Here is a 27,513-nt window from a genome sequence, read left to right as displayed (position 1 = left end):
GTATATATTTCTGGATGTTAGTGGATTATGTTAAACTATTTCCCATGGTGGCTTTACAAATTTACATTCCCATCATATCTTGTCTACACTTAGCGTTTTCAAGCTTTTCAGTGTGAGTTTGTTTGATGGTTGTTCATAGATTTTCTGCATTTCCTTTTGATTATTGTGGTGTGACTCTCCTTTATCAAAAGAGTCTCCATTTGTATCTTGTGATACAGATATAAACACATTTCTTCACTGCTTCAGGATATGGGAATATATAACATTGGAGATAAATGTTTTTATATTTCAAAACATAGAGGCAAATGTTACTTTGGCAACTATACTTTATTGTGATAAATTGAAGAAACTGCACAATCCATATTGTGTAAGCATTTAGATATTTTTGCATTCCAAATTTCTAACTATAATTCGTTTGACACTTCTTTTAAGGAAAAAGTATTTTCAAAAGTTCATAAGTAAGTTTTGTGTCCTAAGAAATATTTCCTTTTTATTTTTTCCTAGTTTTTCAACCATCATATCTTTTTTCTCTTAAATTTCTAAATCTTCATAAGCATCACTGTGAATAATATAACTTCTGGCTACCTCCTGTGTGGTTGTGAGGAGAGGGCAAACCTGGTTAGCTTGCATTATCCATCTAGACTAAGATTATCAATGCAGGGCTTACCTTATTCTTGCTCTTGAGTAGTTTAAGAACCCTTTGGACACCAAACTTACGTGCCACAAATAGATCTTATCTGCCAAATGCATATCTCTAAATATTCAAATGCATGTTCTTAGTTTGCAAACAGAGATTACCAGAATTACCTTTTGGTAAGTCAATATCTGGGAGCATTTGATCCTCTTTGATGCCTGTTTTGAGTTGTTTTGTTTTTTGTTTGAGATAATTTGTTAAATTGAGGGTTGTGGTATACTTCATTGCAATCTTTGCAACTAGTTTTGTTTTAAATAGATGTGATAACCTTTGATAATCATGATCCTTTTGTAAGTATGTGTTATATAATGTCCTATTGACTTGAAGAGTAGATGGCTTTACTCTTCTTAGCTTATTTTGCCCATGTTAAAATAGAAAAAAACATTTTACATTTATTTTTGGTGTACAGATTTATCTCAAAGTCTTTTTTTTTTAAATTGTATTCATTTACTTGAGAGAGAGAGAGAGAGCTTGAGCAGGGGGAAGGAGACAGAGGGAGAGGGAAGAAGCAAACATCCCACTGAGCAGAGAGCCTGTGAGAGTTGGGGAGGCATGGCTCACATGGCCCTGAGATCATGACCTGAGCCAAAGGCTGTCGCTTAACCAACTGAGCCACCGAGGCCCCCTTATCTAAAGGTCTTAATAGTTATATAGCCTTTGCTATTATCTAGGAAAACACATAATTTATATTGTACAAATTAGTGGATACTGCATTTGGGTTTCTTCATAGTTTTTAATATGAAAACTATTAAGAAATATAGTTATGTAAAAAAATATCACCCATCATCCCACCAAATGATAATTATAAATACCACCTTATAAAGTAAGATGTAATGATTTTTCTCTCTGTTCTGTTAGTTTCTTCTTCACAAATTCTTTCTCCTCTCTTACTTTATGCCAATTACTTAAACATATAGTTATGCATAAATGTACGCATATAAATATATATGTTAAAAATGGCACTATGACATCCATATGATATTTATAGGTTAAATTTGGATATGTGCTCCAATATTTCCTGAAGTATTACATCAGTTAATATTTGTTACAGATTTAATTTCTGAAATAATGACAAGTAATATTCAAATTGATCATTCTGTAAGGAGAGTCATTTGAGGACAAAATATGCTGTATTCTTGTACATTTGCCTGAGGAGGACTCTATTTTAGCAGCCTGGAATCCAAATAGAGACAAAATATCATTTTAGAGAGTACAGGATGCAGTGCTCAAATTGAGCAGCCTTGGGCACAAAGGATCATTGCTTCTTTCAAAGCCTCATTGTGAATGAAATATATTGAGTGGCAGTTGGTTATTTTTTTCCTCCCTTTACAGTATTGCAATTTTAGTTTTCTCTGAATATGTTCTGGGAGTTGGAGGACGTAGAAATTTGTGGTCCCCATTGTAAGGGGAACCATTCTAAATGGCCAGTTGGGGTATCCAAGAAACAAAAAATAATGGGGGAGCAATAAAGAGTCTTGGTCAAAATAATCCATGAACCAACTCTGGGCTTGAACTATAGAGCCTTGATCTATCCTTTGGCCATTTCCTCTCTGTTCCTAAGGCCCCAGGATGGAGCTTGAGGCATCAAGACTGTATTGTAACTATCTGTAACATTGAATAAATAGTTGTGGGCTGACCTAGAAATCTAATATAACACTTTGATTAAGTAATAAATATTTTAAATGATTATTATGCTTAAAGCTGCAAGCATTAGGTAGTTTTCTGCACACAAGACGTTTTCATAGTACTTACAGAGATATGGCGATTTTGAAAATAACTATAATAGCTGGTAAGAAAAATACCATGAAAGAGGGTTGATGAGCCATAACACAGATGGCGTGGGAAGTGGATAGTACCTTATCCATCATTCATCACCTGGGTCAGAATATCAGAACCAGTTGAAGAAAATCAACCATTTAGTTTCTAGTTTGAGTTAGCTAGACTGTGTGTGAAGACAGCGAAAAAATAACCCTCACCAATGAGATCGACTGATTTGTAGGCCCTCAGACTTTTAACAAGGATATGTTGTTAAAATGCAGGATTTTTTCTGTAGATCTGGGGTGGAGCCTGAGAGTCTGTATTTCTCCAAGCTCCCAGGTGATATTCATGCCGGCAGTTCTGGGACCACACTTTGAATGGCAAGGAATTAGATCTTACGAGAAGCAAAGCAACAACAGCAAACCAGAAAACAACACCCCTCCCAAAATAACAAAGTAAGAGCAAAAGAAAAACCTCTGTACTTACTTGACAGAAATTCAAGGATATTGAGTCCTAATCCTGTATGATAAGTAAATCAATTTGCTGGTTCATTTTACGTGGTTGATATTTTCTTCCAAGGTTTTAATACTTGAAAGCAACTGAGGGAGGCTTTAGTTTCATGTATTGCTAAAGTGGTGTATCAAAAGAAAAGGTAAACATTCATACTCACAGCTATATCTAAGACCGGACGTTAAGAGTTAAATATTAAGCTATTTTCGGAACATTTAGAAGTAATAATCTAAAGACAGTCCAGAATGTCTTCTTCAGTTTGAAACAGAAAACTTCAGTGAGAGTGAAAAATACATTTCTCCATCAAATTTAATAGCAAGATGACTAGATATGGAATTTTCATTTATTCCCTGATACATCAGAGAACATGGTACTCATAGTTTATAAGGATAAGAAAAATATGTCATTATCATTATAGTTAAATCTGATAAATATTTATAAATAAAGCTAAAAGAGAGACTGTTTTTCTCCCCCCACCTTCCATGTTTCAACTTCCATTAGTTGCTTCTGCCTAAAATACAGGGCGGTGGACATGAGTACTGCATTATATGAGAGCAGTTTATTTAGTAAATCTTTCCTTTATCCCATACTACACTAAATAAAAGATATTTCACTGCTCTGTGACTAGAACATATCAAAAGGAACTGCAGCCAAAGAGGTTATGGTATATAGGAGCCAATATTTGGTAAAGCAGTATTATTTCCATGAGGATGAAGTTCTGTGCTTCAAACTGACTTTCAAAAATTTTAATTTTAATATGAAGCTTTCTCCTACATAACAATTGTACTAACTGCAACATTTCCCTGAATACTTTGCTACTTTGTTGCTATGCTGCTTGATATATATGTTACTTAATTCAAGCCACACAATAACCGTTAGCTAATGGGATCCCTGGGTGGCGCAGCGGTTTGGCGCCTGCCTTTGGCCCAGGGTGCGATCCTGGAGACCCAGGATCGAATCCCACGTCGGGCTCCCGGTGCATGGAGCCTGCTTCTCCCTCTGCCTATGTCTCTGCCTCTCTCTCTCTCTCTCTGTGACTATCATAAATAATAAATAAAAAAAATTTATAACCGTTAGCTAAATACTAAAATTTTCTCCATTTTATAGATGAGGAAACCAAGAGGTTAAATAACTTGTACTAGTATATAGCCTAATCAGGACTTACGCATATTGATCCTTTATCCTGGTCAACCAAGGAATAAAATGCACTCACAGATCTGAGTCCTGAATTTATTCATAACTGCAGCCGATACGTCTTGAAAGTTAGGAACTTTGCATGCATAGGGACTAAAGACAGTTCAGAAGTGTACACACAGGTTTCAGAGTCCTAATCTTTTTTTCTTCCCTTGGAGAAGCTATAGAAAAGGTTATATTCTACAGGGCGAATCTATCCAAATCCTAGAGACAAAAGGATCAAACTTAAAGGGGACTGCAGTGTAAGGGTAAATGTTAGCTTAAGTAAAAACCCTTTTAAGAAAATGAAGCTCATGCCAAATAATCATTCAGCAAACATGAGTGTTTACTAAGTTCTTGCTATATGCCTGGTATTGTGCTAAAACTCACAAAATTCTGCATTGCAAAGGCATGTGGTTTTGGATTTTTCCCTCTATTAGTGCATATTTATCATCCAGAACTGACAACATGACAAATGTTATTTACTTTAGGTGCATCCCCCAGGCCCTTAGCTCTAAGAAAAGGTCCATTCCAAGAACCAGATATATCCTGAGGTCCATTTTACCTATGAGTCTATTTGTAGGAACCTGTTTGGATGGGGAAAGTTTGGGTAGTTTTTAAGTTACTGTCCCTAAGATCGCAGGACAGCCCTGTGGTGTGATCTTGGAGGGCACTTTGGAGGAAGGGCTAATTTGAGCAAGTGCAATTAATAATTGTTTCCAGAGAGGCAGCTGGCAAGGCTCCAGTGGTGGCATCAAAGGGAACAAGAAAATTAGTCTAGACAATGCAGGCTGGGAGCGTGTTGCCTCTCCACATTTCCTGGGTAACAATTTGACCTGATTTTGTGTGCATAACTAGAAGAGTGTCCACCATGGGGGTCTGCCAGAGGAAACCAGGTCAAAATTTCATACATGTGAAGATGAATTTGTCACAATTGGGATTTACCACATTTAGGAGAAAAGATTTTTTTTCTCTCATAAATTGCATTGAGATTACAGTTTAAAACAGCTTCTAGACACACTGAAGGGATCTAAAGGATGCAAACTCTCATATTACAGATGAAGCGGACCTAGGCCCTCACAATTTGTGGCAGAGGTAATCCTGGAAGCCGGAACTCCTGATTTCCCACCAATTTAGAGATGAAACTGTGTGGCCCAGTGAAGTTTTATATATAGTACAGTTTTCAGTTTTCAAAGGCATCAATATTTGAGGATTTTCCAATTTGGGTTTGTAAGAATATCTTGTTTTACATGTGTTCTAAATTGAATTCTAAGTAATAATTAAGGTTAGTGTAACCCAAATATAGTCAACTGTCTTCTTTAAAAAAAAAATCAAATAATAAATCTGTAGATGAGGAAGGACCCTTGGATCAAATGTCCAACTTTAGGCAATTAAAGTATTGAGAAAATGCCCCTCTTTTCATTCAGTGATTTTCTTAAAAGAGAGAGCTTCTGATATTAAGGCCCCAAATTATAGTTAATATTTAGAGCAGCTCTTATGTGTCCAACACTTCATTGTTTTCCAAACATATCTCATGTAATCCTTACCAAAGCCTTAAGAGATTAGCAATCTATCTCCATATCAGAGGTGAGGCTTATGAAGCTAGAAGAAATTAAATAACTTGCCAAAGGCCACACTGGTGACTCGGGTCACTAACTAAAATCTAACTTCCTGTCTTCCAGGTTCTTCAGCTCATGTATACTGCCTTTCACTAACTATGAAGGCCAATGTACATACACTGTGCACAAGGACCGATGAATGAGATAATTTCATTTGAGATAATTTCTTTATTTTTTTTTAAGATTTTATTTATCTATTCATGAGGCACAGAGAGAGAGAGAGAAAGAGAGAGAGAGAGAGAGACATAGGCAGAGGGAGAAGCAGGCCCCATGCAGGGAGCCCCATGTGGGACTCGATCCTGGCACTCCAGGATCATGCCCTGGGCCGAAGGCAGACGCTAAACAGCTGAGCCACCCAGGGTTCCCTAATTTGAGATAATTTCTGAAACGAAGTTACATCACTGATTACCTGGAGCTTATCATCCCCCCTTTCTATTTTATTTTATTTTTAATATTATTATTTCTTAGTGTTCATGCAAGGTTTCTAGAAACTTGTGTATAAATCCAGAGGAAGGAAAAGGGGATGCACTGAGAATCCTTAGTGATTTCGGTGGATCGTGGTTTAAATAAACTCATCATGAAAGCGCTTGAGAGCAAACAGGAATAATGAAAATAGTCATTTGGTAATGTTTTTACGTAGACATGGTTTCAGTATAATTGGGCTTGATCACCAATTATAATGAAAAATGAAATTGTTTAGAAATTGTCTAAACTTGGTTTGAGGCAAGGTCTCGGACTGTTATGAATATTCAGAATGAGCAGTTAAATCTATTGCCATCTTATCTGCAACCTTTCTATGTTCTACTCAGATGACCAGGAGTAATGCCAATTAGGGCCTGTTGTTAAATAGACTCTCCCCACTTAGTGACTAATTAAATTGCCTTTTAGGCTTTAGAGATGTTCACAATTAGAGGACTCCCCCCTCAAAAAGTTAATCTTGATTTTTGCCTAATCTGACATATCCTTAAGCTTTCACAACATATAATGATGAAAAAAAACAGACACCAAATAAAAGGAAGAAAGTAAATTCACAAGGGACTGTTTTCTTGTGCATATTGCCTAATGCGTGGTATCAGTATTATACGTTATTCAAGCAGAGAAAGAACTAGTTGTTAAAAAGACATAACACGTATAACATATGTACACATATAACAACAAAAAGCCGCTGTGGTCCTTATTCCCTTCAACTTTTTTATTTGTCTAAGCCAACATTTCTGCATTTTGGTTACACTAAAAAATGTCAATATTAAAAGGAAACCTGGGGCACCTGGGTGGCTCAGTGGTTGAGCATCTGCCTTTGGTCTTGTGATCCCCAGGTTGTGCAATTGAGTTCTCCACTGGGCTCCCTGCAGGGAGCCTGCTTCTCCCTCTGCCTATGTCTCTGCCTCTCTCGGTCTCTCATGAATAAATAAATAAAATCTTTAAAAAAAAATAATAAAAGTTGGAAACCAAGTCTGTTTCCATTTTAACCGAAATGTAGGAGGAGAGGCACGAAGAGTGCATCAGTTTTGAATTTGAGCTAATGTAATCAGTGACTTGATTTGTATTAAAAAATGTAAATGTTTCTTTGAAATCTGACTTGGCCTTTGAAAGGGAAAAATACTGAGAAATCTGCATTGACAGAACAAATCCTACTTGCAAAGTAGAAACCAATGTTGTTGGCTTGAGTAGATCTCAAGTCAGCTGTGAAATTCATAATCTTTTATCCATAAAATAGGTTCTCCTCTGAATGACAAAATTATTTTTGAGCTGGTGTTTGCCAGGTTTAAAGACAAAAGGCTCAATATGCACACCTGAGCACCAGCTTCAGGCTGGCTTTTAAAGAGAGTTGCTTTCTTAGAAGTCACAGGTGCTACTCTTCTGAATTAACCAGTGTGAATATTCCTTTAATAAGTTAGACATCATCTATTTTATTAGTAAAAGTCCAACGCCATTGTGACTGAAAGAGCAGACAATGAATTCAGTGATATTTTGCTCTTATTTTACAGAAAATAATTTTATAGGGTGTCCCACTTTCAGTAACTTAAAGTCCCAATAGATTAATCTAGATATTCAGTGATTAGTTTAATTATCTTGTAAGATAGAGGACTGGAGGCTTCTTGTTTGATATGCAGTGTGATTTTTAAAGTATCAGTGATTCTTGAATAATCACCAAGTGTTAGGTGGCCGGTGTTTTTCTCTTCTTTCATTTTAAAAAACACAACCATGAGGCAACAAGTAGGAGCCAGTTTATCCAAGAAAAATCAAGATAGGGTCAATTTGACCATGGAAGAAGGAAAGGGTTATTTCTAAAAGCCCATTCTTTCAAAAAGGGACAGAAAGTTGGGTAGACAGTTTCTCTCTTCTTTATAGCTTCCAAGGGCAGGAACATTGGGGATTCTAATCTGGAGGAAATTCTTTGACATGTGTTTCCTGCAACAAAGCATCTTGGATTTTGCAAAGCATGTACTTGGGTAATAATTTTGAGAAAAACAAGCCACAAATAGGCTTTTTCATAAATTTGTGACCCATGGTTATTAGCAGATCCACTTGTCATTTAATATGAACTAATCTGATAGCAAAAAAAGATTTTTGGGTATTGGTTATTTAATATTCATTGTTAATGATTTAAATTTTAAAACATCATGAATCTGTTGACCTGCAATTGTGGCTTGAATCCTGAATGTAACAAATATTTTTTTTCTTATCTCTTGTATGTGTTTACTATATTATTTAATTTTAAATCTAGCTTTTCAATCATTACTATAAATACATGAACAGATTAAAAATAAGGTCACAAAATTCTATTACTGTTTGATTTTTAGAGCCCTGGATATTTAATAAACATGTTTATATTGGGTTTTTAAATATCTGATAATCATTATTTACTTTCTTGGTTACACTGTATAGAAAAAATATTATTTATATTTTTTAAAGATTGTATACACTTATTTGAGAGAGGGAGGGAGCATAAGTAGGGGGCAGAGGCAAAGGGTAAGGGAGAAACAGACTCTCCACTGAGCAGGGAGCCCAACATGGGGCTCGATCCAGGACCCTGGGATCATGACCTGAGCTGAAGGCAGATGCTTAACTGACTGAGCCACCCAGCCTCCCCGAAAAAAAAAAAAAAAAAAAATATTTAAATAAAAGTTGGTAGCTCTGTTACTTATTTCATTATTTATTATTATTATTATTTAAAGATTTTATTTATTTATTTGACAGAAAGAAAGAGAGTACAAGCAAGGGGAGTAGCAGACAGAGGGAGAGGGAGAAGCAGGCTCCTTGCCAAGCAGGGAGTCCAATGTGGGTCTGGATCCCAGGATCCTGGCATCCTGACCTGAGCAAAGGGCCGACACCTAACCAACTGAGCCACCCAGGCACTCTGTTTATTTCATTTTTTTTAAAAAGGAATCAATCCTTCTGGCATCCAAAATCATATTTAAGCCAGTTTTGTTTTGTCTGGTGGTAATGTGGATACAGTTTAATTTTACTGAGTTAAATTCTAAATACAGTTGTGTCAATAAGTATTTTTATATTAATGGAGGATAAATATGTGTTTGGTGTTCATTGAACACTAATAAGTACTTCACATTTCATAAAGCTATCTTAGAACCCATTCCTTTTTTTTTTTTTTTTTTTAGTTTTAAAGATTTTATTTATTTATTCATGAGAAACACAGAGAGAGAGAGAGGCAGACTCCATGCAGGGAGCCCGACGTGGGACTCGATCCCAGGTCTCCAGGATCACGTCCTGGGTCGAAGGCTGGCGCTAAACCGCTGAGCCACCCAGGGATCCCCAAACCTGTTCTTTATAACACCTTGATAATAAGAGGAGGAAAATTTGGAGAGGTACGAAAAAATAGACTTAATTAGTAAGATCTGCTTCTGTAGCTCTGTAAAATTGTTTTCCTGTGAAGTTCAAGTACAAAGGAGGGGTATTTTTGTTTATATCTTACCCAGCTGCAAAGAGTGAAGAAGTCTCTGAACACTAATGCTGAAAATGCCTTTAGTTGGCTCCTGGGGATCCGTGACTCATTGAATACAGAGTTTATACTACATACATCTATAGTTCATTGCGACTACTACTTGTGCTTTCCTTGACGTTTGGAATACTTTCAGCTTCTACTTAATAAGAGCTAGTCCATATCTCCAGAGAGCCTAGGAAATTTTCAACCCTTTCATCTTTTTTAGTTTATTTAAAAGAACACATTGTCCTTGATCCCTATGTATTCTATCAAAAATTGACTTAATGTATGGAGTTCTGGGTACATTTTGGGTTTGTCTCTCTAGAGTTTAGTTGACAATTTATTTCAGTGTGCCAGGTCAAAAAAAGCATTCTGTCCAGAATAGATAACAGGAGAACATATTTTTCAGTTTCCATAATCATGATAAAGGTAACCAGCCTTCTCAATATGTCATATCATTTCTACTGCATCTTAATAGATCTATGGCTGCAATCTTGCATGTCAGGACTTTCAGCTAATTGGGATAAGTTATGTATGTTTACATTACTGTTATGATCTATAAAATGGTATTTTCTCTGTAGCTATGTAGACAAAGATTTCTTGTGCTATAATTCTTGAATTTGTTTGCAGCACAAGCCTGCAAAGAAGGATAGAGAGGAGGTCAGAAGCTTCCAATTAATAATTATGCTGAATACGCTTAATTAATATATTTCATAGGTTAGTAGGTGTTGAAATGTAAATAGAATTATTTTTTTACCTGAAATACATAAAAAAGAATCTAGAGGTGAGTAAATTTCTGGTTTTTGAGATTAACAATAACAGTCAAGGTAAGGTATCTTCAGTAAATTTTGGCTTAGTCACAAAATTTTTTTTGTGGTGTAGTTTGCTTATCAAAAGCTTTCTTTACTTATACTAAAATATATTTTAAAAAAATATATATATTTAAAAGGTTTACTGAGAATAATTATAAATAAGTGTTTAGGGCTAGATAACTTGTGGAAGTCCATAGATATGATAGACAATCATGATTAATGCATGATAATGACTTAAATTGGATATAAAGAATAGAAAGCTAAAGAAGAGAAATGTGGCCACCCTGAAATGTTATTAATAAAACTTTCATGAATTTCAATTAGTTTGTCAATTCAATACCAGCCAGACATTCTTGGTATTGAGAAAACCAATAGGCATAGTTTTGCCAGAAACTCGTCATTCTAAGTAACAGTCTTCCTTCCAAAAATTTTTCACTGTAATGTATGTATGCAATTCATGAATGGCTTTGTGAAAATTGAAGTGTGGAGTGAACATAAAGACTGCTGATGAATGTTGCAGATGGCTGTGAACAAACTGGGCATCCTCTGAGGTGATATTGCTTGGAGGGGAAAAATGTGGACTGATTATTACTTTTGCCCTTACATGAGATCCAAAGAAGAGCAATTTATAGCAGTGCATTTCCAGACTTTTTGATCTATAGGTGTTCTAGATAAGCTGAGTCCAGAAACTTTCATTTGGACTCTAGATCAATAAAACTTCTAACTCTTAAGAAATGAATATGTACAGGGGCGCCTGAGTGGCTCAATCAGTTAAGCATCTACCTTTTGGCTCAGGTCGTGATCCCAGGGTCCTGGGACCAAGCCCCACGTTGGGCTCCCTGCTCAGTAGTGAGTCTGCTCCTCTCTCTCCCTCTGCCACCAACTCATGCTTGCTCTGTATCTCTCAAATAAAGAAATAAAATCTTAAAGAAATGAATATGTATTGGATGGATGGATGTATAGATATGGTCTGGCAGTCTGTAGCAAATAAGCAAATGCAGATTTATTTCTCAGATTGGCAACAAATATTCTGAACTGTTATTTCTCCCAACAAATATTCTGAACTGTTATTTCTCCCTTCTCCCTTTAAAATGCAATTTAGGGATACTTCTAAACATTGTAGGGACTGTAAGCCTCAATTAAATAGTGTTCTCTTTGAAGCTGGCATAAAGGGAGACATATTCAGACATGTGCTGGTGCTCATGTGCGGAGATAAAGTATTCCTGTAATTTGGGAGAATGTTCATTAAAACATACCACATTCATATAAAGCTCAGAGTTGGTATTAGTACAACTCAGGGTTTACAAATCAGAACTGCAGTGCGTTTTCCAAATTGGAAAGTGAAGGATAGAAGTCACCTTAATAGAATTGGTCTTAGTAATTAATTGTCAACCAAGACATTCTTGACTTCTGGCATGGTAGATTTTATAGTCTATAATTGTCAATAAAGATGACTGACAAAATTGTGCCTTGAATCCACAAGTAATCATTTGTTCCCCTGATGTATTAATTGGTTAAATTCTTCTTTATTTCAATAATATAGAAAGCCCTATGGCTCTTAGTTCATTTCTGAAACTTTAATTAAAGTTATCTAAAGCAAACTGGCTATTCATTATTGAAACACTGAAAACCTGAATCTCTGCAAAAGGAATCTTTATGGATACATTCCTTGATACATGAGAATAGAAGGAAAAATATCTCAAAGAGATGGGCTCTGTTCTCTGTCACATAAATTCCAGAGAGCGTTTTGGAGGGCAAGGAAAAATTAAAAAGAAAAAAATCTCATTATAGTTGTTAGTGTTCCTTTTTCTCTATTCCACTGAAAACATAATTTTCTGAGACTTGCCCTACTTGAAAGTCCTATTGTATTAATGGAAAAAATACAAAAGAGATCTTTGGTAAGATCTTGTACTAGAAGGAGGCTGGATTTTGAATTCCTTAGGGGAAGGATGTCTCATTCATGTTTTAAAGTCTTTTACCATCACCAATCACTTTGTCCCTGGCATTTGATAGGGACAGAGACAGTCCTAACAGAATTCAAAACAAACAGGTGGTATACATACCTCCCCTTGATTCTTTAGGCTATGTGTCTGTGTTCTTTCTCAATTCTCTAGTTCTGTATTGCTTAAACGAGTCTTTACTTAGCAATAACTGGTATGCCAGGGTAATTCCTGAGTTACCACAGACTGGATACATAAAAGATTGCAGGGTGCAGACTGTCCTATAGGGCACTGCTGCATATAAAATAATCATTTTCTTCATGTAGAGGAAGAAAATCAACATTGCATTAATGAAGCCACCCATGCTGAGATTTCTAAATACAGTTAAACAGTGTTAAATGGATTACCTCTTAATTAATTAAACAAATATGTATTTAATATTTGGTAAATGTATAGCAAGCATTATGCTAAGTCATGTGACCAAGTATATGCACTCTAAAGCCAAAGTGCCTGAATTTGGATCCTGGATGAACCACTTACTTGACCTCTCTGTGCTTGAATTCTACATCTGTAACTACCTTTAATAGTAAATTACCTTTTTAAGATTATTGCATTATTTAATTAGTATATTAAAAGCACCTAGAAAACTGTCTGGCATATGATTAAGTGCTGCAGTGGGCTTTTACTATTACAGTATGAGTTCTGTTGCAGATGAAAGAGACATAAATTAAAAATGGCTTAAACAGAATAAAAGTTTATTTGCCTCTCATATAAGACTTTGAGCCATAAAATCTGAACTCTGAGCAATAAAATCTGAATGAAGTAGCTCTTCTCTGCAGAATTTTCAGAATTTTGTCTTTTGATTCTAATAACCCTGAAGGGGTTGTCTTCATCTGCTTAGTCTAAAGCAGAAATTCTCATTGGAAGGGAAGGGGAAAGCCTTTTAAGGGCATGACTTAGAAGTACCATCAGTTTTGCTTGTTTCTTATTGGCCAAAACTTGGCCCCATAGCCACTTAGCTTCAGAACAGACTGGAAAATTCTTTCTTTATATTGTATGGCTTTGTGCCCAGCTCAGAGTTCTGTTACCTGTACAAGGTACACAGAGGTTATTTTCATCTCTGCCACAGATAAACTCACATGGAGTCAGCATAGAGATGGCTTTTCTACCCAGAGCAGGTAGATTATAGTGCCAATTTTCTGTATTACACTCAAATACATGGGAGAAAAGGACTTGTGCTTTTTTTCAGATATATGAATATAAATACAACTCAAAACATTACTTATAATTAAGTTACTTCTGGCATCACTAGGATCAGAATGCTCTTAACCCATTTGTTTAACCCAACTTTCAGGCTTAAAATAATGTTTTATAAACTTCAAAACCCATAGTTCCTTTGTTAATATCATTAACTTTCCTGATTTCTCTTTAGCTTACAAATATCCATTAAAGCTATTCACTCATGGGACGCCTGAGTGGTTCAGTGGTTGAGCATCTGCCTTTGGCTCAGGGTGTGATCCCAGGGTCCTGGGATCGAGTTCCGCATCGGGCTCCTTGAAAGAACCCTGCTTCTCTCCCTCTGCCTGCCTGTGTGTGTGTGTGTGTGTGTGTGTGTGTGTGTGTGTCATAAATAAACAAACAAACAAATAAATAAATAAATAAATAAATAAATAAATAAAATCTTAAAAAAATAAAAGCTATTCACTCTTTCAGGAGTAACTACTCTGATTTCGTTCCTTCTTTCCTTCCTTTCTCTTTCTTCTTTCCCTCCCTCCCTCCCTCCCTCCCTCCCTCCCTTCCTTCCTTCCTTCTTCCCTCTTTACTTCTACCCCAACTCCTTTCTAAAATAATCTTTCTTGCCTTCTTCCTTGCTGTCTTATTTCATATTCTGGGTTAGGTAATATATAAATTTCCCAAATGGCCGTTTGGAAGGCTCTGTTCTAGGAATCATTATGGTGATAGGAATTTGATCCTTGGTCTTCTTAATTACCTTCATATTTCTTTGAAATCCATTACTTGACTTTTTCTTCCCTAAGCACTAATTTCAGAAGCCTTAGATTTGTTCATAAAGGCTTAATGGATTATAGATTGTTTATTAGCCTAAGGAAATAGGTTTTATTTAAAACAGCCATTTCAAAAGGACTGGAGCAAAGTACATCAGCAAGTTAGTTAGACTGTTTTTTATTGCTGTTTTTGGCTGCACCAGTTAACCACATTTCTTCTTTCATCTTTTTTAAAAATAGCGAACAAGTTGAAATAATAAGAAACTCATTTTTTTCAAGATGAGAGCTTATTATTTATACTATGTACTGAATATAATTTATTTATTGAAATCATAATAGAATAATGATGAACTATTAAGTGGAAACTAAGTACTGGAAGAAACACAAGCAGATTTACTAAACTATTATCCAAGAGGAAAAAGTATACCAATTTCTCAGGAAAAATGAAGAGTTTTCAAATAATAAATTTAGAAGTCAATATTTTTTAAAAATTTTCTTTGTTTTTTGTTTGTTTGTTTGTTTGTTTGTTTCTAACATTGGACAGTGACCAGGTATTAAACCATCTCTAGCATTACTTCATTCAGTAAATGAGAACCATTCAAATCTGCTGGAGAGGACTGGAAACAGATATGGAATAAATATACTCTTAATAAATCATCTTTAGAGCCAATATATAGCAGACAACAAATTACTAGCTGATATAGAAATTCAACCCTCCTGGCTTTCTTACTTTGGAAATATATTGGAAAGGAAGAGAGGATACAATTGTATAAAGCCAGAAGTATGAAATCTTCCATGTATATATATCCATAAATAAGCCATTTCCCCATTTCCTGAAAGGGTCTACATGATTATGTAGCCCAGTTCCCCAAAGTGCTAGCTCAGGGTCAGATCAATTTTGAACATAATGAAAGGATGGTGTTTTCTCCTGCATTATGCCAATATCTTTTTGAAAATTTCATATCTACAGAAGACAGGATCATTACATTTGAAAAATGGATAGGCTATCCATAGAGAGCATGTATTATCTGAAATAAATGTTCATTTCAAAAGAGAAGTTTGAGTGACTTGGGTTAGCAGCAAAGATACCCCTTAATCATAAAAATCAGTTTTAAGGATATTGCAAGAGATAAGAAATATATCCACTGACAACTAAGTTATGTTCATTTCCCAAATATTATGTGTAGAATAAGGAATTGTAAATAGATTATGTAACAAATTATTAAAGTGGTATAGTCAGCAGAAATTTTAGAAGCTAGGTCTGAGAAACTATTCAATAGAAAGGTACTTGCTTACTGAGAGTAGAATTTCTCTCTTGGGGAGAAAAGAAGTGGCAGGTGAAACTTTTTTTTTTTTTTCCAGATTCTGTGGACATTTTAAGTTGGTGATTTAGCAAGTTGGTCTATAAGGAACTTCATAAATTTAGAGAGGCACTGCAAAAGACTAACAGGAATCTTGATTACTATCCTGTGTTTCCATATAATTTTTAGGTTTTCTCACTGAAGATATCCCTGGGATTTCCCAACAAATGTTCAAGAAAAATGTAACATATTAAACTGAAGCATGTTTTCCTGTAGGATAGTGTTGCTTAAAATAAGAAAATCATAGAGTACAACAAGTTTCTAAATATTTAACTATTTCTATTCTATTTGTGTTAATTTTTTAAATAGTAGTTGTCTTTGTTTAAGATTAATTAATTATTTATTTATTTATTTATTTATTTATTTATTAGAGACAGAGAGAGAGACAGAGAGAGAGGCAGAGACACAGGCAGAGGGAGAAGCAGGCTCCATGCAGGGAGCCCAATGTGGGACTCGATCCTGGGTCTCCAGGATCATGCCCTGGGCTGAAGGCGGTGCTAAACCACTAAGCCACCGGGGCTACCCTATTTGTGTTAATTTTTTTAAAAAGATATTTCCTCCTTGAAAAACCTGCACCTTAAAGGTAACAACATTATTTTTCTGTGGTGAAGACATTGGGACCTTGAAGAAAGGGATCGAAGAGGAGACTTGTAATAATCTTTGTTTTAGGTCTTTGCTATGTCAACACTATGGCAACTTTATCACTGAATTAGCTGTCATTTCAAAATCACCATTTTCTATTAATTCTAATATTAGTATAAAATTAGGCTTATTGGGAAAGGCTAAAGAATTAAGATGTGGTGATCAAGAAAGGGGGAGAGTAAGGAGAAAACTGCCTCCGAGCCACATTGGAGTGTTTGATTCTCTGAGCTAGTCAAGTGCCTGGTGTTTTTTACCTCTGATCCTTTGCCCACATTTCCCATTTTACCATTAGATATGATCGCACTCCTAATCATCTTTCAAGACCCATTTGAAATTATTATCTTTTGGGGAGGTCTTCCTCAACACTGAAGGGAAAAAATCCTTCTTTTCTGTACCTAGGTCAATAGTTTATGCCTCTTTGGAGTCTCAGTTATTTTGTCATAGTATATCCAGCTTTCCCAGGAACTAGTCAGATCTCAATGATATTACCACCAGGTTTCTCTTGGTTCTTGATACATGAGGCTCTTATTGGGAGGTGTCACGGTAGAATGGAAATAGAATGCAAACTCTGAAATAAGACAGACCTACATTTGAGCTTGGAGTCTTCACACATTTATTTTGTGCAAATTACCTATAATTTTGCTGAGCTTCATTCTCTTGCCTGTAAAATAGACACAATGAAATATATTTTACTAGGTAGCTCTGTGAATTAAGAGAGGAAATTATATGTAACTGATAAACATTGATTCTTCTGTGTACTCATAACCAAACTGGCTCCTCGGGTCTTTTCTGTGGTCCTTCATCATCAGGTCATCAAAGACCTCAAGTGCAACTCCTGTGGCTGTTTGACGAAGTCAGTCATTTCTGAAGCACTGTCTTCCCTCACGTACTCTCCCACGCTTCCCTTGTGTAGCAAAGTTGGATGGATGAGTGACAAAGGCTTGGAATCCTTTATGAGTATGGTAGTTCCATAATTAAATGTAATCAATCTATAATTTATCTAAAATGATTATATATCAACTAGGCATGAAACCTAAGCATCTCATTCATCTTCATATAGTCACAGTGCGTATTACTAACATGGTCTGCTTAGACATGCTGCCCACTGAGGAAAATCACCTAGTCACAGCATCTGGAGTAATGGCTTTTATAAAGCAGTGATTCTGTGTTTTGCATATGCTGGCAATTAAGATAGATTAAAAGGTGTTGCTCTACTCAAATAAAATTTAGGGCGAATTCCAAGGAAATTACTCTGATAAACTAGTGAGGTTTTTTACAAGTAAGTGTGTGTGGAGGGGGTTGTCCTCTCTCCCAATACTCTTTCAGTGCAATAAAATTTTAAGATTTGCTCAGTTATTTGTGAAGCGGTCTGCATTGCGGTTTTGTGAGAAATTCCCTTACGCCTACTGACTTGCTCACTCTTTACAGAGTAATTCTTCATCCTCACTGAAATTTCCAGTTACTTCTGTCAGATTGCCTTTTGAAGTAAGTCAGTCTGCAAATCTCCCAAAAGACTGTCTGGAATTTGGTAAATTAAGCAATGACAGAATAAAACAAAATTCAGAGCCTGCATTTGTGAAAGGCATTTTGTAGGACAAGATTGAGTTCAACGGTACTGGAGTACAAGTTCAAATTTATTTTATTGTTTATATTCTTTCTATTCAATGTAATTGCATTAGCAAACAGATTTTTCTCCCACAATGGTACTATTGAACAACTCTTTATTATCTCTCATTATTTTGTGATTTTTCCATTTAATATTAGGTATAGGAAATATAGAAATATGAAAAAATATGACAATATTAACTAATGACCTTCCATTGTAAACATATTTACCTTGAGTCTTTTTTGTAGGAGTGATGATGGATCTTTACTGGCCTATATAAGCTCTCTTGCTCCTTATAATTGAAGCAGAAATTTAGGGGATGGTTATCTATGTTAGTGGTGTGTTTCGTAATAGTGATCCAAAGTTTAACAGAAATTATGAGATTCAGACTTAACATTAATTGACACCATATGCTGTTGTATCCAGGGAATAGTAGGAAGACAGATAATCAGGGCATGAGAAGCAGAAACAGGACGTGGATACCCTTCTAGTCATATAATGCACAGGCAAAGTATTTCTTATAGTTAACATATTTTTGTCAAATCTAAATTCTTACGAGTCCATAGCCAGCCAAGCAGTAATTCCTAAGAAACCATTACGCTTTTTTTTTTTTTTTTTTTTTTTTTTTTGGAGTTTTGTTGTCCTTTCCATCATCAGTTCCTAGGGATAAAGTTTTACTTGGGAATATATGCAGTTTAAAGCTTTCCAGAAGAACTTGTGTATTAAAGGGACTCTCTGAAAATAGAATGGATTCACTGTACCAGCATCTTCTTTTCACTGATCAGTACTGATGCTCTTTTGGTAAGAAGGTCCTGATGTATGTTACTTATCAAACTGCAGAGATCAGCCTGCTCCAACAAGGAAATACCCCATTCTTTTGACTTAGCTCAAGCACCATTCCTTTCTGCCCCCACCTCACCAGCACCTCCTGGCCCCCACTAGATCAGATATCCTATCCCTCCTGGATTTTTCTTTTAAGGCAACAAATGTTTTGCTGGCTTCTATAGAGCTGGACTGGAGACGGCATCTTATTTTCCACATCAGGCCGTGCCACCCCATAGTCCCGCCAGTGTGAGGTGGTCCAATTCAGATCTCCTTAGGGAGCCACCCCAAGATGGAGCAGACACCAGGGATAGGAAGGAAAAAAAATCAAGAGAAGCAATGCTTTGCAAGGTTTTGTTTGTTTGACAGCAGGTATAGTTAGGAGGGGTTCCTGGGCAGGGCTGATGCCCTAGGTTCTGCTCAGAAGAGACCCACGCTGGTGCGGGTGGTCCAGGTGAGATCAACCAGAAGGCAATGCTTTTGAGGCTCGTGTTCCTTTCACCCTTGGCCCCTTCTCAGTGTCTCAGTGGGCTTCCTGATGTCCTTCGCCCGGAGCTTGAGGCTAATAGCTCTCTTGATTTTGCCCAGGACCTAATTATTAGGAATGACTGGTCCACTCTGATAGTCTCCAGTGACCTGTGGCTTTCCATTGATTTTCATTGCCTCATCCTTCTAAGTCAGCCCCTTTTTCTGCTGGCCCTGCTGGATCACCTTGCCCGCCTCCAGGGTCACCTGGTCCTGGTCCAGCTTGGTCGTGTTCTTGGTGACCTAGTGCTGTTTGTTCTGGCCAGTGGCCCATTTGACTTGAAAGTCTCCACATCTTGTCCTTGGCCTACTTGGACCTGGCCTGGGTAGCTGTGGGGCCCTTCTTGCGCAGAACTGTTACCGTGTCCTAGTCACTCTCAGGCACCGTGGGCAGGCAAGTCCTGCATAGTGCATCCAGTGGCCTGGTGGCAGCTGTTTGAGACCCCCTCCCAGATACTTTCTTGTTTTACCTAATCAAGCATCTTTTCCTTCACAGTGAGCTTCATCAGGATGAGAACAGTTATCTTATCCAACGTGTCCTCAGTTCTTAGCATATGTGAATCCTTATTTAATGAACAATGAATGAGTAAATTAATATTTGCTATCTAAGTTTGTTTTTTATAATAGAATACAAAGCATTATAAGAGATATCTATAAAATATTTCTGTTGTTACTCTTTCTAGATATTGTAAGTAAACATACTCCCTGTTATTGTTGTTTAAGTAAGCATAGTGGAGACGTTGTGGAAACATCAAGGAGAATGAAGATTAGACATAATGTACATTTGCTGTATAGATAATTGTCTGGTAACTTAGACTATCTTGTCAGTCTCTAAGGTATTGTAAATGAAATATTTTGCTCTTATTTTACTTCATAAAATTACACATTTGCTGGAAGGGGCTATAAAGTCATGAAGCTCATTTTGAAAAATCGTATAGGAGGGTCCAAATGAATGTTATTCTTTTAGGAAGTCACCTAGGATTATACACACTTAGAATAAAGATACTGATGCTACTCAGCAAGGATTTAGAATTCTCTGCTTCTGATGTCAGAGCCAAGTTATTAAATGCTTAGGAAATCAGTTACATTTCTGTGGACATAGATTTCTTTTCACATTATAAAGAGGAGACCCACTTACGTTACTGTGAGAAATGAAAATGTGAAAACAATATATAGGAAAACTTCCCCAGTCGTCACGCAGCCAGACATTATAAAGAACTAGAACATGGTCATGATACCTGGAACATCATAGCAAATTAAATGAACTAGTCATCTTACCATCTCCTTCTACCTCAGAGAAGGTACTTTTCTGGTGCTCATTTCTCTGTCCCTCTGATTTCTGAGGGTGTACTTCTCTTTCTAATGACCTCACTTGTTTCTACTGACTTCTCATTTTTTCTATCTCCTTTCCTCTATTTCTCCTTTACTTATACCACTGAATAATGTCTCTTCAAGAGAGATTTTCTTTGGATTCAATATATAGAATTCAAGCACATGGAGTTCCTTTGCCATATTGCTTCATAGATCCTTTCCTCCCTTGTTTCTTCCCTGTGGAGGGTTACCTTGGCCTATGGTGGTAGTGTATTTGTATAATCTCTCCTAGACAGGATTGGCGTATTATGCACAAGGAATTCCTCTGACCACTTCCATAATATAATATAATATAATATAATATAATATAATATAATATAATATAACATTCCATGTACGTATTATATATATAATATATATATGGCCAGAGGAATAATATATTTCATATAAATTATATATAATATAATATAATATAATATAATATAATATGTTTTTGTAGCTGCTCTTTTTTATAGAGCTGTTGATCAGAGTGATTAGAGAGATGGAGAAGGAGTAAGACTCCAGAAGTCTGGAGTGAACAGCAGGAGCTGAGACAATTCACATGTGGGACAGTCAGGCAGGCTTGGAGATGAGAGAAATTGGGTAGAGAAGGAAGAAAATCTTTCAGAGGTAGATAAAGGCAGAAATATTTGAGACCCAAATGAGCTAAGAAATAGAAAGACATGGGAGGGCAGCCCAGTGGCTCAGTGGTTTAAGCGCCGCCTTCAGCCCAGGATGTGATCCTGGAGACCCGGGATCAAGTCCCACATTGGGCTCCTTGCATGGAGCCCGCTTCTCCCTCTGCCTGTGTCTCTGCCTCTCTCTCTCTCTCTCTCTCTCTCTCTCTCTCTCTCTCTCTGTTTCTCTCATGAATAAATAAAGAAAGAAAGAAAAGAAAGACATGAGCTATGTACACTTAGGACACAGACAATGGCTATATGTGTGTGTGTCTTCAGCTGGTTTTTATTCCTATAAGTGGCAATAGCCTTGCTTTATATTGGGCCAACTCAGTTTACTCCACTAATATGTATTGAGGTGTCCCCTTCTATTCCAGGCAATGTGCTCCTCTCTTTTATTCACTGACTATAGTTCTAAATGACTTAAGATAACAAAAAATATGAATCAAATATAATTTTAATGGATCAAAATTTGACATCGAGACTATATAAGAAGCAATCAAAAGAGAGTTTCTGCAGGCAGTGTCAGAGGCATGCTCTAAATACGTTTGAGCACTGGCAGCTTCTTCACGACAAATTTCAAAGTGTCTCCTTTGAAAAGAACAATATTCATTTTGATCTGTAAGTTCTGGTGTGTTTTGTGGAGGAAAAATCTGTGATATTGCTTTTTAGCTACATTATCTAAGTCAGTCTTGAAATTTCAAAAGACATAATTTTTGTGGCCTCCATCCTTGGTAAGCCCACCCAGAACCCTTGAGTGCTTTTCTGCAGTGGGGTCATCAGGCCTGACTCTGAGGCAGGGATCGGTTCCAACCAAGGCCTCCAGAGGCTTTAAATTGATATTAATATATTTCAGAACTTATTAAAGATTGAAAATGACTGATAATGCTTTAAATTAGGAATTAGCATTTTTTTTTTCTTTAAAGGGGCTCGATAGTAAATGTTTTAGGTTTAGAGGCCGTAGATCTCTGTCACAACTACTCCACTCTGCTGTTGGATTCTTGGATGCAAAAGCCGCCTTAGACAATATTTAAATGGGCTGGCATGGCTGTGTTCCAATATAACTTTATTTATGGATGCTGAAATTTTAATTTCACATCTCACAAAATATTTTTCTTTCTTTTCAACAATGTAAAAGTATAAAAATCATTCTTCACTCAGGAGCAATACAAAAAGAGGGGATGATTTATTCCACGACTTCAGTTTGCTGACCTTTGACTTAAGAGAAGAAAATAGCATTTGGGTATTTCTCAAATTCAAGGTTGGTTATCTGCAGGGTGGCTGCAGAGTTGGGGCAGCTTCCAGAAGCCCATGAGGTGGGTGAGTTATCTGCAGCTCTGGTGCAAAGCATTTCAAGAGTACCATTAAGGTTTAATAAGCTGGCGATGGAGCAGTAATGCTGAGTATTAGAACCTTCTATGGCTGCTGTAAAAATGCTTACTCGGGGCTCTGCAGGTCCCGTAAATACCAAGTCTTTTGGAGGTCCCTTTGTTTAGATGAAACAGGGTGCTAGAATTTATTGCTCCTGCGACTTAAGTTCCTGGACACACTGAGTACACTTGCTCTTTTCAAATAAAAGTCATTTTGGATTTATTTAGAGACTTTGCCCTCATGGAGGAAATATCAGAACAATATGTGTGAGAGAGCAGGATACTCATCTCTTGAAAATTCAGCAGGCCTCCGGCATGGTTAAATTACTTCTAGCTGGTACTATGGACATTCCTGTGTGACTCATAGGAGGATGGCCTTTCCGGGGGTGCCTGACTTCCAAGGATGAATGCCTCTCTAGAGATAAGTTTATGGGTCACAAAGGCAGTGTTGAACATCTGGCCAACTTGGTTTCTCTCCTTGGCAAAGTATAGCCTGTTTAATCACTTCTCTGAACCTGGCCAAATGCCGTTTGATGCCTCACATAGAAAGGGTGCCTAAGCAAGCAGTTGGGGAGACAATTTAAGCTAAAATCTACCTTTGTTTTAAAATAGTTACTCATATTTCATTTTGGTACTTGGAAGAGAGGAATGCTTTAACGGGTACATGTGTCTGGGAAGGTGAAGCAAAACAAAACAGGATTATCTGTTGAAACTGTTTAGTTCCTGAGAGTAGGACAGCACAGGAGCCAGTGCTTCCTAACATCAGATTTTTTTTTACCCCTTAATTCAGAGCATTATTTTTTTTTCTTTCAACTTTGGCAGTTCAGCTCCAGGAACAAAATGAAAAATCCCTTTCCCTCCTACAGTATGTATACACGGGCATGATTACACTGGAGAGTTTCTCTCTGCTATCTTTCTAGAAATAGAAATATTCTGGTGTCACGTGACTGCATTACATCCACATTCGACTGGTAATAGTACCTCAGTTGCAGGCAAATGGGCCCTGAGATAGAACACAGCCCTGGAAAGTGCTCCTGTGCCAGCCTCATTTGAAGAAAGTGCTCATTATTTAGTCAGACTGTCAACTGTGTAAGGCAAAGCACCTCCTAAACCATGGCATTCGTTTCCTGGCCCCAGTCTTTGTCCAGAGGAGATCTGATTTTACTAGTGTTATTTATTTCTTTAAAAACTAAATCTATTTCTCTGTTGCTCCAAACTAGCACTCCTAACTGCAAAGCAGTCCAAAGCAATAGATTAGCAGGCACCCACTCGCACTGCCTCCTTCCTCCTTCTCTGCTTTACAGTGAGTGTGAAACCATGTCTTTGCCTCAATTCCCTGAGATCTCCTCGCCCTGCTGGCTTGCAGACCCAGGAAACTAGCATTATCTTATTATTTTCCCGCAGACATTATTTTCTCCATTATTAATCAGAAGAATGTGCAAACAGCACAATTTTCATGATTACAGTAAAGCACAGGTCCAATATTATGCCTATCAGTTATATCAAGGAACCACCCATACTTTTTAAAGAGGATATTTGGAAGCAAGTGTGACACTTAAAAATATTTACTTTCTTTCTTTTTTTTAAAGATTTTATTTATATATTCATGAGAGACACACACACACACACACACACAGAGAGGCAGAGATATAGGCAGAGGGAGAAGTAGGCTCCACGCAGGGAGCCTGTCGTGGGACTTGATCCCAGGTCTCCAGGATCAGGCCCTGGACTGAAGGCGGTGCTAAACTGCTGAGCCACCCGGGCTGCCCCAAAATATTTATTTTCTTGCTCTCTTGTTACCTATAGAACAACTCATGCAAAGCAATCCCAATTGAACAAATTGCTTGTATTTGGCAGTTCGTGAAAAAGGTCTTCAGTTTTGGATAAAGTGCTGGGTAAATAAAATAATTAAGTGCCATGTGAACTCTTTTGGAGAGGAGGAAAGCAGTGCTACTTATTTGTCATTGCATAAATGAGTTTCTCTTGTTGATTTTTTTTCGTTTCTTGGTTCTAGGTGTGAATTTTGAGAGTTTGTGCTTTTCCATACATGTGTGCATTATGTCTGGTACTTTATATTCATAACAAATCTGAAAACTGTATTCTCACTATTGTACTTAATTATCTTCCTTTATCATCTTCTAAAGCCATCTTCCAATTTGATTTAAAAATTTCTAATTGTTTCTCAGCGTATAAGTACTAACAATAACAGGATTGGGTCAGGAAACATTACCATTTGTGGTTTAGAATTCTGAATATTGCCTTTTTTCTTGTAAAAAATTAATGAATTTGCCAAAGGTTAGCTGACGATGGAAGGTACAGATATTATATTTCCTTCCTATGTGCTGAATTCAAGTGTCTTGATTCTATTTGAAATCAATAGCAGTAAGATGCTGTATGTTTTATAGATAAGTAATTTATATACATGGCTATTTATAAATTATATAAATGTGTTTGTAATGCATATATTTGCAATATGTATTTCAATTTAATTTAAGACGTTGATTAACTACGCCCTGAAAATTCATAGCTAATATTAAATTGTGTTCAGAATTATAGTGAACTGACACTTTATGTAGCAGGAAAGAAGCCAAATAATACAGAGTTTTGGCAAATACATCAAAACAGTTCCTGGTTTCTGATACGATGTCTCTTCTGTCAGTCTTGACTTATATCACACACTAATAAAAAAGGACAGTAGTGAATAAGTGAAGTTTTCTGTGGAGAATAAAATTGGAAGGGGCAGAGCAACACATTACTACCGCAGATTGCATATTTGTCCTAGGGGAGAACTCACCATCGTAAGAGAAATGAAGCTACCCAGCCTCAGCTAGCTTGGTTGCATTGTGAGAAAGACATCTGACAATTATCTCTCTTTTTCTTTTTTCCTTTCCCCAGTTTTCTCTTTAATAAATAATAACATACAAAACTTCAACTTATTTGATGATAAGTCCTTGGCTTTTTAACCTCAACCTTCGAGCTCCGCTGAGTTGTGCATTCACTATTCCTTCATACCTTCTTAGCAGTTGGTTCCATTTAAATGTACTCAATCTCCTTCAGCTCAGCATCTCCAAAACCAAACTTTCTCAGTTCCATGTCACCTTCTGCATTCTCTTTCTCAGTGTATTGACAGTCACCACTAGGTCAACAAAGTCAGACATCCAGGATTTGTCCTAGATTTCTCACCTTTCTTACTTCTCTCAAAGCTACTCAATCCCTGAATCTTGTCTGTGGTCTTGCCTTAAAATTTCTCCATTCCTCTCTCCATTCTAACCTTGACTGTTTTAGTTTAGGAATCCATTTCTTCTCACTGGGATTGGTACAGTCATCTCCCTAAAAGGTATTCTTTCTCTAATTTTATGCCACTCTGAATCATCCTCATGTCTTTATTGTGGAGTTTCTCATCTCACCAGTATGATATTTGGGGCTAGGCAATTCTTTGTTAGAGAGGGCTGATTTGTGCATTGTATAATGTTTAGCAGCATCTCTAGCCTCTATCCTCTAGATGCCAGTAGTACTTCTCTCCCAGCTTTGACAACCAAAACTGTTTTAATACATTGTCAAATGTTCCCTGGGAGCAAAATTGCCCCCATCCCCACTTGGCAACAACTGCTTTAGTCTATTGTTAAGTACAACTCCTAGCAAATAAGTATTCAGTAAGTGTTTGATGAAAAGTATATTCATATGATGTGACATAATTACATACTGGTTAAATACCCAAGAGAAGGATTTCTTTGAATTTTTGCTTGGACATTAAATAAATCCTCAAACATGTATTTAAACTGCGTACCAGTAATATGTACTTTTATTTCAGGCACCTCCCTCTTTGTTGTGTCCGCACCGTGCCCTTTACCAGTTCAAGGTCCTTAGCCCAACAGGAGAGCACCTTAGTGCCCATTCATTTTACAAGATCACTTACAGATCAACATATCAGGAAATGATAGGCTAGAAATACTTGTAGGTCATCAAAGGGAAAAATTTAATATATATGAAATAATATTTTAATACTGCTTCTTAAATGAATAAAGCAAGCTGTAACTTATGGGAAATTGAATCTTCTTATCAGCAGCTAGCACTTACTTTCATTTGTTTGAAATGTAGTTTTATCTACCATGTGGTAGACTATGAGAACGATAACATTTGGAAACAGAGACCAGACCATTTCATTATAATCCATCTGTGCCCCAAGGAAGACTGCACCCTACAGTCAGATAGTAGAAAGCAAACTTATCTTGAGACATGCTATAGTTAGTCATCTTTGCTCTGTTGCAGCCACTATCTTAGGGAAATAAGGCTTTATAATATTCAGACAATGTGAGCTCTCTACAGGGTCAAGAAGAAAATATCCCTTCAAATACTGGTTAACATCTAAAATAAAAATTACATAAATACCCTTTTGGAAGACAACAAGGACAAATCTTTATCCATTTGTATTTACCTTCCCCCTTACTCTCCATGTTTACTGATACTGAAGACATATTACAAACCATAGTGAAAGATTAAATATGCATACTTTATGTTGGGGGAAGAATGTAGAAAGAAGAGGCATCTGATTAATTTTCAATTCAGAGAATAGGAATGATATGAAATGTGGGACATAAGTGCACAAAACATGTAGGTACTGAACTTGAATAATTCAGCACGTAGTCACTTGGATTACTTTTATTTGCTTTTGTATACTTGTCCTTCCAAAAATAGTCAGGCTCTAGCT

General features: G+C 36.7%; 1 protein-coding gene and 1 pseudogene across 26 annotated transcripts in view; one reads left to right on the top strand and one right to left on the bottom strand.

Annotated features, from left to right (window-relative positions):
• Positions 1 to 27,513, top strand: part of NRXN1 (neurexin 1) — a 1,115,374-nt gene that overhangs the window by 730,187 nt on the left and 357,674 nt on the right. The window lies entirely within an intron of this gene.
• LOC140600479 (endothelial differentiation-related factor 1 pseudogene) lies at positions 19,382 to 27,259 on the bottom strand (annotated as a pseudogene).

The sequence above is a fragment of the Canis lupus genome, chromosome 11 (genome assembly GCF_048164855.1).
Source record: "Canis lupus baileyi chromosome 11, mCanLup2.hap1, whole genome shotgun sequence".
Lineage (NCBI taxonomy): Eukaryota > Metazoa > Chordata > Mammalia > Carnivora > Canidae > Canis > Canis lupus.
The sequence above is the reverse complement of the archived record's forward strand: the minus strand, read 5'-3'. Positions and strand labels throughout refer to the sequence as shown.